The sequence below is a fragment of the Zonotrichia leucophrys genome, chromosome Z (genome assembly GCF_028769735.1).
Source record: "Zonotrichia leucophrys gambelii isolate GWCS_2022_RI chromosome Z, RI_Zleu_2.0, whole genome shotgun sequence".
NCBI lineage: Eukaryota > Metazoa > Chordata > Aves > Passeriformes > Passerellidae > Zonotrichia > Zonotrichia leucophrys.
In genome coordinates, this window is record NC_088200.1 from 37,771,582 (window position 1) to 37,784,742 (window position 13,161).

Consider the following 13,161-nt stretch of genomic DNA (forward strand, 5'->3'; position numbering starts at 1 on the left):
CAGCAAGATGAATGTTGGCTTTCTCTGCTCTCCATTAGGGACTGTGTGGGGGCACATATCATGTGTAAGACACAACTACAATTAATTTTAACAGTATTATGTGCTCCCCAGCTTTTTGTGGGACAGAGGTTTAGCAAATAGGTAACACATTTCTCCATGTCAGAAGGTGTAAATGTAACAGCACTGGGGAGGCACAGATTGGCCTGATGTATGCTGATATGTGCACACGCCCAAAACCCAAGTGGGGTTCTCTGCTCTCAAAATAAGGTTCAGTAGCACTAGTTGGAGTACTGTTATGGTAAAATATACTGGGCTTCATCTTTGTACATCTTGTAGGTCTTGTATGGTACTGGTAATTAATGTACTTGTAATTTATTCTTAACTCTTCCTATACTTGTGTAGGTTAAAATATTTAATGCTCATAATATTTGATAATATTCTACTCTAAATAGTTGGCATCTCCTTTAGTCTCTCTAATTTTAACAAGCATGTGAAATGCTTGTTAAAATTAGAGTGACTAAGAAATGATAAAAGAATTCATTTAATCCATTGATTCAGCTTGTCCTTGGAGATACAACCATATTTATTCCAACAACAAATTCCAATAGCATATACACACTGTTGATTTCTAGAATTTTAAAACCAATGCATTATACAGTGCATCTTTTTTGCATTCTTGTTTCAGTAACTCATGTTACCTTGTATGATGCATCCTATTTTAGAGGAAAAATGTGATCAGCCTTTCAAAGCTGTATCTGGTAGAACCCTGCCTGGTGGTAGATGTTTTTGCTGTCCTGGGACTGCACAGCTTTATGAAATTTTGTTATTAAAGCATTAATTAAAAAAAAATTACAAGATTGTGTAAAAGAGGAGAAGGTCAGAAAGGCATTGGGAATTAGCAGTTTTGCATTGCAGCGCAAACTACAAAATGGATGTAAGTTGTCTTTCAAAATGAGACTATTTGTAATACTGGAATTTCAGTTACATATCAGCGAGATATTTGGTATGGGGAAAGAAAGGTGATTAAACCAGTGTCATGGTTCCTTAAGTGGTTCTGCTTTTCATCAGCTCACATGACACTGCTTATTATTTTTTCTTTTGAACAAAATTACCTGAAACAAATACTATGGCTTCTGGGTTTCTTCTTGGTTTCTTTAAAGTTAATATTCAAATACTAGAATATTGCTATAAGTATGGTTCTTTCTTTTCTGCTGAACCTTGTAATGAAGTCTACTTTGTACAGACAGATGTAAAACCTGTATATTTTAGTGTGGTGGCAGCCAAATGAGCGTTGCAAACTTAAATCTGGGTAGCACAGTTGAAGCATTTTATTCTAAGATATTTGTAGACAAAACATACAACATCAGAAAGCAGTGAAGTGTTCCTGGGTACCAGGAAGTTGTGTTTAATTATTACTTTAGTTGACTGCACTTGAAATAACTTACTCCCTTTCCTAATGCTGAAGATCTCAATGCAAGCCAGGCCATTTTAATGATGGTCCAAAGACTGATTTTAATGATTAAGGCTTTAGCAGAGAATTAGGGAAGAAGGCTATAACTGGAAAATAAGGAAGAGCATTGCAACTTTTTAATTCCTGCTCCAGTAGCAAGGGGAGCATGATCTGAGCAAAACAGCAGGAGAAGAGAATCATTGGTGTTTCAGTATTATGTTGAATATGAGTCTTAAAGCACAATAGCCCTGTGAGGTTTCTACATGACTACTAGTCAGTAGTATAGTAGTACTATATAATAGAACTACAGTAGTATGTAGAACTATAGTACAATATAGTTCAGCAGCTCAGAGAAAGGGATTGCAAATTCATACAATGGTACCAGTTAACCTGCAAAACAATAAGGAAATAGATATTAAGTTCAGTTTTGTGATCTCAAAATATAAGTTAGTAGGCAGATGCATAACTTCAGTCAGTATGATTTGCATATTCCCCAGGGTACATTTACTTCTTTCTTGTCTGTTATCTGTTAAATTATTCCTATATTAAGTTATTTTTATTTTCTTATCTGGACATGCAATGACAGTTTCTCCTGACAAGACAACTTTATTTTCCTTTGAAGAATGCAGATTACTGACATGTCATTTAAGAGAAAGAAGATCTTACTTCAGCCAGTGCATCTGCTTTTTAACACTACTACTTTTTATGGCTTATATTCTCAATATGCTTTTATAATCTTAAACTTAGTGAAACTAGGAGCATTAGAAAAAAGGTTTGGTTTACAATCAGAATTTAAATATCAGCCTCATCAAGCAAGTTGCCTTGTTGTATCTAGGAAAATTATGTCAGCAAGGGAAAATTTTGTGAGTGTTGTTTCTGCTAGAGTTTTGTTCACTGTGAAAGTGAGCAAACATTTCTCTTTGAGAAACGCAGATGTGAATTTGGCCAGTAGAATTTGTATTCCTCCAGAAGAATTTGCACAGACAAGGGGAAAAAGAGGATATGCTTTTGCATAGGCTGGTTTTCTTCTTTTAGACTCAAGGGTTTCATAAAAAAAAAAAAAAAGAAGGCTACAAAGTGATCTAAGTTCCCTTTCTTCTGCTTTACCAACACAAAACTGAAACTTAAACCTAGGAGTAACTTCAAATTTATTTTTAAGGGAGTTCAGTATTTCATTGTCAATCTATTTAAAACATAAACAGAAATAATGGAAAATTACACTCATTTTTCTGAGGTTTAGTCAACTAAATTTCATATAATATTTTTTGTTTAAAGCACTTTTGACTAAATTACTTAGATTTTACTGGATACAGTTAAGATATGTGACAGAAAAACCACTGAAGTTGACGGCATGTCAGCTTCCTTTAAGGAAGGAGTGTCTGCCTGCACTGGCTACATTACACTCTTCTGATGCAGTAGGAAGGTGTAATATGAGCAAATATTAACAGAATTGTGTGCTCCTGGCAGGTTGCAAACTGAGGTCATCACAGTTTTTTCCTCTTGGTGTGAACCTCCAGATATTTGATGGAGTCATCAAATCACATAAATTAATTAACAAATTCAGCATACCACTGGTGGTTTTTGCCAAGAATGCAAACTTAACATTGTAAAAGATATTGAGAAAACTCCCATGGATCTAACTCAGTTGCTAGTCAATCAGCAAAGGTACATCCTCTACAAATAAGCAGATGACACTTAAGCAGGGCTTTGTTGGGATATAGGCCATGCCTGTGGTGGGATATGAAGTTGTGTTCAGCAATGTTCATGGTGCATTGATACCCAACCATGCAGTAGCATTCCTTACAGGGATACTGCTGCCAGTGAAGAAGAAAAAAGATGTTTGGAAATGTGTGCCTTACAAGGAAAAAAAGAAAATTCCTTGGTAGGTGACATATGGACATGCCAACATGCCAATCATTGTTTCTTCCAGTGTTTCTTTAATCCCAGCCTGCAAACTCCTTCAAAACAATTTGCAGCAGTATCCATTCTTCCCAGGCACCTATACAGAACCTGTGCTGACATTACCACCACTCAGCTGTTCTTTGTGGCTGGGCCTGCCTCTCCTTAGCCTGCCCAGTTACAGCACCCAGCCAGCCATGGACCCAACACCTCCCAGTGAGGTGCAGGAGGAAGACCAAGTTACAGTGAGAGCATTTAAAACCCAAGAAAAATTACAGGAAAGCATAAGTTATGACTGATTCTAGGGCTGAGGTGGTGAAGCAATGATTAGGACTACCGCTTGGGATGCATGTGTGTGTGACAGAAGGATGGGGATAAGGAATGGGGAATGCAAGTGTGGTTTCCTTTGTATCTGATACAACACCTGATAGCAGCTACTGACACAAAAGAAACCTAGGTATGGAACACAATGATCTGTTCTGAATTGCACTGTTTTCTTTCATTTTGATTTTTTGATGCCCTCACTGGAACCTGTTTTGATGATTTTTTTTTTAATCCTCTGACTGGGAAGATCTTGTTCTACTTTGTGTTATAAAGGAGTGCTTAGACTTCATTACCTTGTATTGGTAGGTTGGTTTTTTTGCAAGAATTCAAACAGTAGTACTGGTTAATCAAAAAACTGGAGCACTCACTCATACTGACCATATTGAATTGGATAAGATAGCTTAAAAATATCACTTCACTAGCTTCTCATGTGGTAGTGCTCCAATGAGTTACAACCATGTAAACTTTCTTAATAAAAGTCCATATTTTTTCTTTTTTTTCCCCCTTCAAAAAAGGCAATGTAACTGCTGACATAATAGATGAAATGAGTATTTGATGAGTTTTGCTGCTCCTATGCCACAGTAGGGTTCCAAAAATTCAGTTCATCATAAATTATCTAAGTGTTTGTTCTGTATCTGCTGAATATATGGTTTTGACTGGTTTGGCTGGGTTTTGGTAGAATAAATTTTCTTCATGGTAGTTGGTATGGGGCTTTGTTTTGGATTTGTGCTGGAAGAAGTGTTGAAAACCCAGAACAATCTTGCTATTGCTGAGGTGCACTTACGTAGCATCAGGGCCTTTTCCACCTCTCACCCCAAACCACCAGTGAGGAGGCTGGGGGGGCACATGGAGTTGTGAGGGGACACAGCCAGGGCAGCTGACCCCAAATGACCACAGGAATATCCCAGATCACATGGCATCATGCTCAGCATAGAAAACCGGAGGGAAGAGGAAAGAAGGGATGCCTTTCAGACTGATGAAATTTGCCTCCCCAAGTCACATTACCCATGCTGGAGCCCTGTTTCTGGAGATGGCTGAACAGCCACCTGCCCATGGGAAAGAAACAGTGACTGAATTCCTTGTTTTTCTTTGCTTGCGATCGCAGCCTTTGTTTTCCCTATTAAACCAGCTTTGTCTAGACCTACAATTTTCTCACTTTTATCCTTCGATTCTGTCTTCCCTATCCTACTGGATCAGAGCGTGAGACATGGTTGCAAGCTGGGGTTAAACCATGATAGCACCCTCTCTCTCAATGTATATACATACTAGCCAAAACTTTAAAGTTTTGGAAACTTTAATTTTGTGTGTCTCCTCAGGAATTTTTTTCCTGCATGTGGCAGAATATTTTAGAGCAGTCCTTTTGTCCATGCTCCAAGAATACATGAAGCTGCAAAATAAACTGTTGTATCATTAATAAATGGATGTATTTGTGCACATTGGTACATTGCTTATTTGTGCTGCATTTCTGCTAACTCTATTTCTATAGCAAAATTTAACAATCAAGGAAGGCCCCTACTTCATGCCACATGAGCTATTAAAATGAAGCCTGGACTCTTTTTTGTAGTTTCAATGAGGTAGTGTCTTTCCAGACTAAGTATCTATGGGATTCAAAAGTTTTTCTTGTCACCAATACATGTTGAACTACAGCTACATATCAGTAATTTGTAACTAAGTGATATTTAAGTTCAAGTTACATGTAGGTAGGTAGCTTTAGCTTTACCTTGGTGAGATAAAGACAGGATGGGTGTGGTGGGTAAGTTCCAATAAAGTGTCTAATTTATTCTTCCCAAAGCAAATATTTGTTAGGTAACAACATCCTATTAATAATAGATTTTAATATTTTCACTCATAAGTTTCTCTGAACTATTTCAGGTCTTGTTCTGCTGTAGATCCTTGTGGGTTTTTTTCCAAAAACATGTTTTGGTTTTTAAGTTTTTATTTACCTCTGTTTTCTTTTTCTTAAACCTCCTTGGTATTTCTACATTTCCCTAGGGGCCCTTAGCCAGAAGCTAACCTAGAGATTAACATTCATATTTGAGACCATACATATTTAACAGCACTCTAAAGAATGGTGAATCCTACAGATAAAAAGATAATTGTTAGTAGAATAATTTTAGGCCCTCACTGTTTGACAGTCTTCTGTTTCATGCCTCATATCCCACTGTTTTCACTCAGACTCCCTCCAGGTTACTGGGAATGGAAAGATAAGCTATGACTGCCTTCAGTGGGTGAATCCTAATGTTTTTGCCATCAAAGCACAGATTTTACAAAAACAAGGCAATCTAAAACTGAACGGGCTCTACTACCTCAAAATTCATCTGTAGAAACCATGTTTGGCTTTTGTTTCCCCTTTCAAATGAAGGGTGAGTTCTCCTTATCTGCAGAAGCAGTGAAAACTACATCAAGGCAGAGAGAAAAATACCAGTCAGGAAACATAATTTTGTAACACAACCACAAGATACTTAATAAAAATGGCCTTTAAAAAAAAGCTGAGCAGTAAGTACTGGTGAATAGAACAATAGAACAGCAGTGCCAAGCTTTGTGCCAAGCTGAGCTGCTATCTGGTGTTGGTGCCTGTGAGTTTTTCTTACACACACGGTTTAGATGTAAGAAAAACACAGATCTAGGTGCACAGGTGTACTGGCAAAATATTGTCCCAGGTAAAGAGTTGACATGTATTTTCCTCTCGTAACTTGCTGTCCCTAATTGCCCGGACAGGTCCACCCATGCGCTAGTGGGGCCGAAGGAAGGTCCGTGGCTATCTCTGATCGCTGCGGGGCAGTGGGCGCGGTTCTGCCCTGCTCCGGGCAGCCCTTCTCCGGCCTGCTCCGCCCGATCCTGCCCTGCCCGGCCCGACCCGGCGGCCCCGCCTGCCCCGCCTGGCGGCTCGGGCTGGATCCTCGGTGCCCGGGGCCGGCCCGGCTGCGGCGGTGGCCAGCGGTGCGCGGCGGTGCCCGCTGCTTCCTCGCCCGGCCCCGCAGAGCGGCGCCGGACCCCCGGCGGGTGTGCATATGTGTGTGGGGTGTGGTGGGGCGGAGACGGAGGTGTCTGACACTCGCACCGCAGTTTCCAAAAGAAATAGGGTCGTGAGGGATGCGCACGGATTCCCGCAACTGAGCGTGTTCAGATAGATGTACACGGTGCCTTCCGCTCATGTCCGTGCCTAAGGGCTTGCCTTCCCCGCCGCTTCCCTCCAAAGTGCTCCCGGGGGGCTCGGGGTTAGCCTCTGTAAAAGAGGGAGGGGAATTCCTGCTCTCCCCCGGTGCCTGTGGGCGCCCTGGCCGAGGCGGGCGGCTGGTGGAAGCCGCCGGGAAGGGGCAAGACGCCCGGGACGCCGCGCTGGACGCTGCCGGTGGTGGGGAACACGGGGCAGGGTGAGCAGCCTGCTGTGCACTAGGGCAGATCCCTCCCACTCCGGCCAATTTCAGTGAGGAAGGTAAAATGCGGAAGTTGCCACCCAGAACTGTCAGTGGATCGTCGGTTTTTTAGCCCGGAGCACGCAATTAAGAAAAACAAATAAATGAAATAAATCCGCCCTTCGTGCGTACAGCCCGTCTCGGTCCTCGTCGGCAGCCGACATTCACGGCTGCTCGCCCGTATGGCGACGCTACCTGCCGCAGACAGGAGGGCGTTCGCCCTGAAAATCAACAGGTAAGCGGCTTTCCTCATACCCGGCAACTACCCCTCGCCAGTCTCAGCCTGGCCAAGACAAGGGGCGGGCGGCGAGCATTGCGGCACGGCTCCTCCCCTGGAGACCCCCGGGGCGGGGAGCGATCTGACAGCTCCCGATAGCCGCGCTCGCCAACCTTGGACGGGCACCGCTCCGCCCGCTGCTCCGGAGCGGCGGGAGCTGCGGACCTGGGCTGCACTTCTGCTGTGAGGTTTGCTCTGATGAAGGGTGCTCGGACAAAGCCGGCTGTGGATCCTTGTCCTCTGGCAGGAAGGTGACGTCTAGTCTCACGCCGGGAGTTCGTTCTCCATCTATTCTGTCCGAAGAAATCCCGAGTTCTTTGGAGGGGCTGCTCGCTGCCGATGGGGGCTCCCCTTCACAAGAAGGGGCAAAATTACCTGCTCCCTCTAAATTAGCACTGCTGACAAATGAGGAGTTTATGTAGGGCATCAATACTGCAATGACATACATCCCTGGGGTGGTTTTTTTCATTCTTTCATCTATGAGAAAAAAAGTCCCCTGATGACTGAAAATATATCTCCCACATTCCCTCCCTAAACCAAATAAATTAGAGTTCAGTTGTTGGAACTCTATACTCTTGAGACTAAACTTGCTGTCTAATAGACTTTGGTGTCTTTTCCCAGGGAAGTGCTGACTCTTAATTTGTCTGTGCTCTGTGGTGGCAGTAAGAAACCAAGACAATTATTTTCATATTGTTAGGTTAAAGGAAAAAACAGGCCTCCTTTTCAAGAGTCTTGTCATCTGAGGCAAAAACTGTTTCCAGGGTGTTGATGTAAGTAACAGGTACCTGAGTTTGCTGACACATAAAAGAACAAATAGCATAATGGTAATATAAACTGAGGAAAGTCTCTGCGCCAGAGAGAAAAGTATGCAGAGAAACTCCGCCTCCTCAGCAACTTGTTGGAAGACATGGGGTTTGCAGGCAGGGAGGATAAAATTAGCTCCTCTGTGATGTGCTGTTCTCATGGCAGAATATGCATCAGCGTACCTTTCTGTATCCTTTGGGAATTTATTTTAAATTTATCATGGAATATTCACAGGAGTGAGGCACCATATTGCACCATATTTGGAAGCCGTCAGATGAGGAGCTCATGAGAAGATCAGGCCACAATTCCTGATCATTTGGAGACTTGCTTAAACAGAAATCAGAACTAGCTGATATTTACAGATTTTGAGTTATTTTCTTTCTTCCTATTTTAGGGTCAGCTTTTTGGCAGCTTTCCCTAGCTTTGGTGATGGTCACTGTTCATCTCTATGACTAAAGTCTTACAAAGTAGCAGAGTCATAACAAGGTTCACAAAAGTTTTTCTCTTAAGAACTGTTGTGAAATTAAATTACTGTTAATTTTTTTTTAATTTCTTTTTCTTTTGAATCAATTGTGAAATAGTATTTTGTAGCAAGTTAAATGTTGAAATATAGTATAAAAATATTCTGAATATGATTTCAACTTAAGAGTGGACATGGATATTCTCTTCTATACTTACACTTTATTCTCTTTTATCAGTATAGTAGATGATTTTTAGAAGCATATTTTGTTTCCCTTTCTTCAAAAGCAGCAGAACATTTTTACATGCCTCCAATGCAGTTTTTAGTGCTGGCAGAAGAGTGATAGATCTTTGCAAGAAGCATTTTTAATGTGGTAGTTTGGATTTTTATAAAGTAATTTTAAAAATCAGAGGAATAATAGGTTAGTATGTTAGGTTTCTTGACTGTACGCAAAAGGTTAATGTACAGCTGTAAAATTTTGTTTCTTCTTTTCAGAGTTCATGACTTCTTCAAAATGCAACTTGTATTGAAAGTTGAACGTTACTGACAAGGCAACATTTTCAGGAGTTAGTACATTGCCTCTATAATTACTTTGCGTCCACTACAAATTTGCATGCAAAATTCTGCCTTTTTTTGTTCAGTCCTCTTGCCAGTGATTTATGTAAGCTATATACTGTTTTCATGAGGAGCAGCAGAATTTTAGGCTCTGTTCTGCCTAAACTTCAGCCACCTCGCTGCAAACATAAGGTGTACCCTGGTGTGTTTGGTGAGCCATGGCAGATATCTGACCAACCTGTGACCTCTGTTCTGTAAAAAATCAGCAATAACATGATACAAAATGTCTTAGTGGTCTCATTATGATTTAAATTTAGTGCAAGTTCATTAGCACTGAATTTGCAGATGTTTCAGGAACAGCTATTACATGACAAGCAACACATTTGTTTAAAGCTAGGTCAAACTTAAAAAACAGGCCTTCAAATGCCTTCAAACTCTTGTATGCAACCTGCCCACATAACCATGTTTTCCTATCACTTTATTCTTCCTTCCACCCATCTGGTGTCTGTTGCCCCAACCTGTTGCTTCCTGCCTTTTTTAATCCTGCAAAGACTTGCACATAGGTTTTTAATGCATGAATGTAAGTAGTTCCTTCTGCTTTAATAGGATAGGTTTTATGAATAATCATGTTCATTTCCAATTAGAAGTGAAGGAACAAATTTTTACTGTCCCTCAATTCAGGCAGCCAGAAATCAACATGGGACACAAAAAGACAGATCATCCTTGCTGAGTTTAATTCAAGATGGTAATTAGAAGATATCTGGATTGTGCTATATGTGTCTACTTTCCACAGTATTTATACCCAGGAATCAAGGAAGTTAAAAAATAATTTTGTAAATCACTGAGGGGAAAGAAACTTGCCATTGCTAGAGGTGTGGGCTCTAATATGTACCAGCTGAGCAGTGTAGGTTTGAGAGACCAGAAAAACGGAATTTTAATCAGTTTGTCACAGCAGTGTGTTGGGATAAACACAATATTAACTGAAAAGAAATTTACCTTAATTATTTTTGTTTAGCTAGTGTAATTTACTGTCTTATCTTTCACATAGGTCTTGCAGTAGTGATTGTTTGTTTTGACTTCAAGTGAAGAAAATTGTGCTTCAAGCACCTAGCTGGTGCACTGGCCACCAATGCTGCACATTCAAGACATTTTGACACACAAATTACAAAACAGAAGGTTATCAGTAATACAGGTCCCTAACATGTCACCTAACTTTCAGTCGTATGTCTCTTGCAATTAAAAACTCACCCAACAAGCATACTCGTCAACTGCCTCTACAGACAGCTGTTGTCTGAATTTCACAAGTATTACATAAGAAATTTTCAACATTCATTTCGGTAATTTCATTTCCTCGTCCCTGAAATTGCCCAGTTGGGCAACAAACTTAGCTTTTCCTGTTCTAGTTTTAAGATGTGTACTTCAGGATGAGTTTACATGCTTAGACTGAAATGAAAAGGTCAGGTTAAATCATATATTGTACAGAGTGTCAGGCCTGAACATCCATGAGAATTTACCCTAAATGACAAAGGCTGTTGTGGAAGAGTCAAGTACAGTGCAAAAATTGTCTTCATTTCCCATATACTCTGAGAGTAGATTGCTGTTCACTGCAACCCCTTCATGGGGTTGAGGCTATCATCTTTGGATTGAATTTCAGTAAAACCCTTGTTATATGGATATAATAAGATGTTACTTATTTAAAAGCATTGACCAGACTCCATTGTATACCCTAAGCTCTTTATTTTCATTATTTTTTCTTTTCAAACTCTTAAATATATAAAAGAAGCTCCAGGGAGGACTCAGTCTTTTGTATGATTTATGTAGTTAATATAAAAATCTAGTGTATACATGCATACATGTGTGAAATGGTAGTTATTTTGTATTTGGTACACAGAATATTAAATGCAACAGATTAAAGAGAAAAAGATGAATGTATTTCATATATTAGGTATAGCAATGTAATATAACAATTTATAGTAAATGGGCATTTTTCTAAGACTTCCACAAAAATAAATGAGATTATTCTTTTAAAAACTTGGGGCAATTGCATGGAGTTCACATGCAAGGGTATACAAATTCGGTTTGCACCTTATATCCCTAAAAAGGTTTGCATTGGAAGGGACCTACAAAGATCATGTAGTTCCAAACCCCCTGTTATTGGCAGAGACATCTTTCACCAAATCAGGCTCTTCAGAGCCCCAACAAACCTGGCCTAGAACATTTCCAGGAATGGGGCATCCCCAGCTTCTCCAGAAAAACTGTTCCAATGTGTCACCATCTTCACAGAAAAAAATGTCTTCTTAACATCCAGCCTAACCTCTCCTCTTTCACTTTAAAGTGAGAGGATTCACTTTCTCCCTTGTCCTGTCCTACAGGCCCTTTTAAAAAGTCCTTCCCCGTAGTTCCTGCAGGTCCCCTTTAGGTACTGGAAGGCTGATATTGGGTCTTCCCAGTGCCTTTTCTTCTCTAGGCTGAAAAATCCAACTTCTCCAGGTTTCCATCTTCACAGGAGAGCTGCTTCATCTCTCCTCTGAACTCAGTCCAAGGGGTCTGTTTCCTTCCTGTGCTGTGCCCCCAGAGCTGATGCAGCCCTGCAGGTGGGGTCTCAGCAGAGCAGAGCAGAGCAGAGGGGCAGAATCCCCTCCCTGCCCTGCTGCCCACCCTGCTCTGGATGCAGCCCAGGACACGGGTGGCTCTCTGGGCCTTAAGCACAAATTGCTGGGTCACGTCCAGCTTTTCATTCATCAGTACCCTCAGTTCCTACTCTGGACAACTGTTCTCAGTCTCAGCCACAGGTCTTGGTGGTTGCCTTAAACATGTTCAATGCCTTGCACTTGGCCTTTTTGAACTTCATCAGACTCATATGAGCTCACTTCTCAAATCTGTCAGGGTCCCTTCCCTCTGGACAGATTCCTTCCATCAAGTGAATCAAGTGAAATACTCAGCTGGCTGGTGCACTCAGTCCCACCATGTATGTCATTAAGGAAGTTATTAAATAGAATTACTCCCTCCACCTACCCTCAAGGAACAGCTCTTATTACTTATTTCTGTTCTCTGGACATTGCACATTCACTGGAGCTCAAGCAAGAAAGCTCTCAAGCTAGTTCCTTTTCCAGCTAAGACTTCATCCAGTTGGAGTAAGAGTCCCTTCAGTTTGGAGTAAGAAAACTGTGGGACACCATACAGAAATTCATGTGGGTAACACCAGTTGCTCTTCCCATGTCCACTGGTGTAGTCACTCCATTGTAGAAGGCCTCTAGATGGGTACAGCACAATCTGCCCTAAGTGAAGTCATGTTGGCTGTCTTTAATCACCTAACTGTATTCTATGTACAGTATAACTTTCAGAAGAATCTGTTGCATGGCCTTACCAAGCACTGAGGTAAGGCTGACTAGCACTATTCCTGGATATTGATTCTGTTTGCAAATCCTTTAATCTGGCTATAGGAAATAAATACTGGAGTATACAGAAATATCACTATACTTTTTTCATCTTTCATTCAATTTTTTTCCATTTTTTCAGCTGACTACAACATGTGTTTCCTGTCAATTGTCCACAGCATTTATCTCCCATTTCTGGTTTACAGGGATAGATTATAAACTGATCAAAGTATCTGCTCAATTCTTTCACAGAATCACACAATAATTGATGTTGGAAAGGACCTGAGATTACCTTGTTTGGCTCTTCTGTTCAAGAAGGGCCATTTAGACCTAGCTGCCTATGATCACATCCAGTTGGACTTTGAAGGCCTCCAAGGAGGCAGACTCCACAATTTCTTTGAGCAAACTGTGCCAGGGCTCACTCACCCTCATGGGAAAATTCAGGCCATGCCCATTGCCTATAGTTCTGTCACTGAGTACCACTGAGAAAAGCCTGCCTCTGTGTTCTTTACTCTGTCCCTTTAGATATTTGTATAAATTTATAAGATCCACTCAAGCCTTCTCTTCTCTGAACAGTCCCAGCTGTCTTAGTCTTTCCC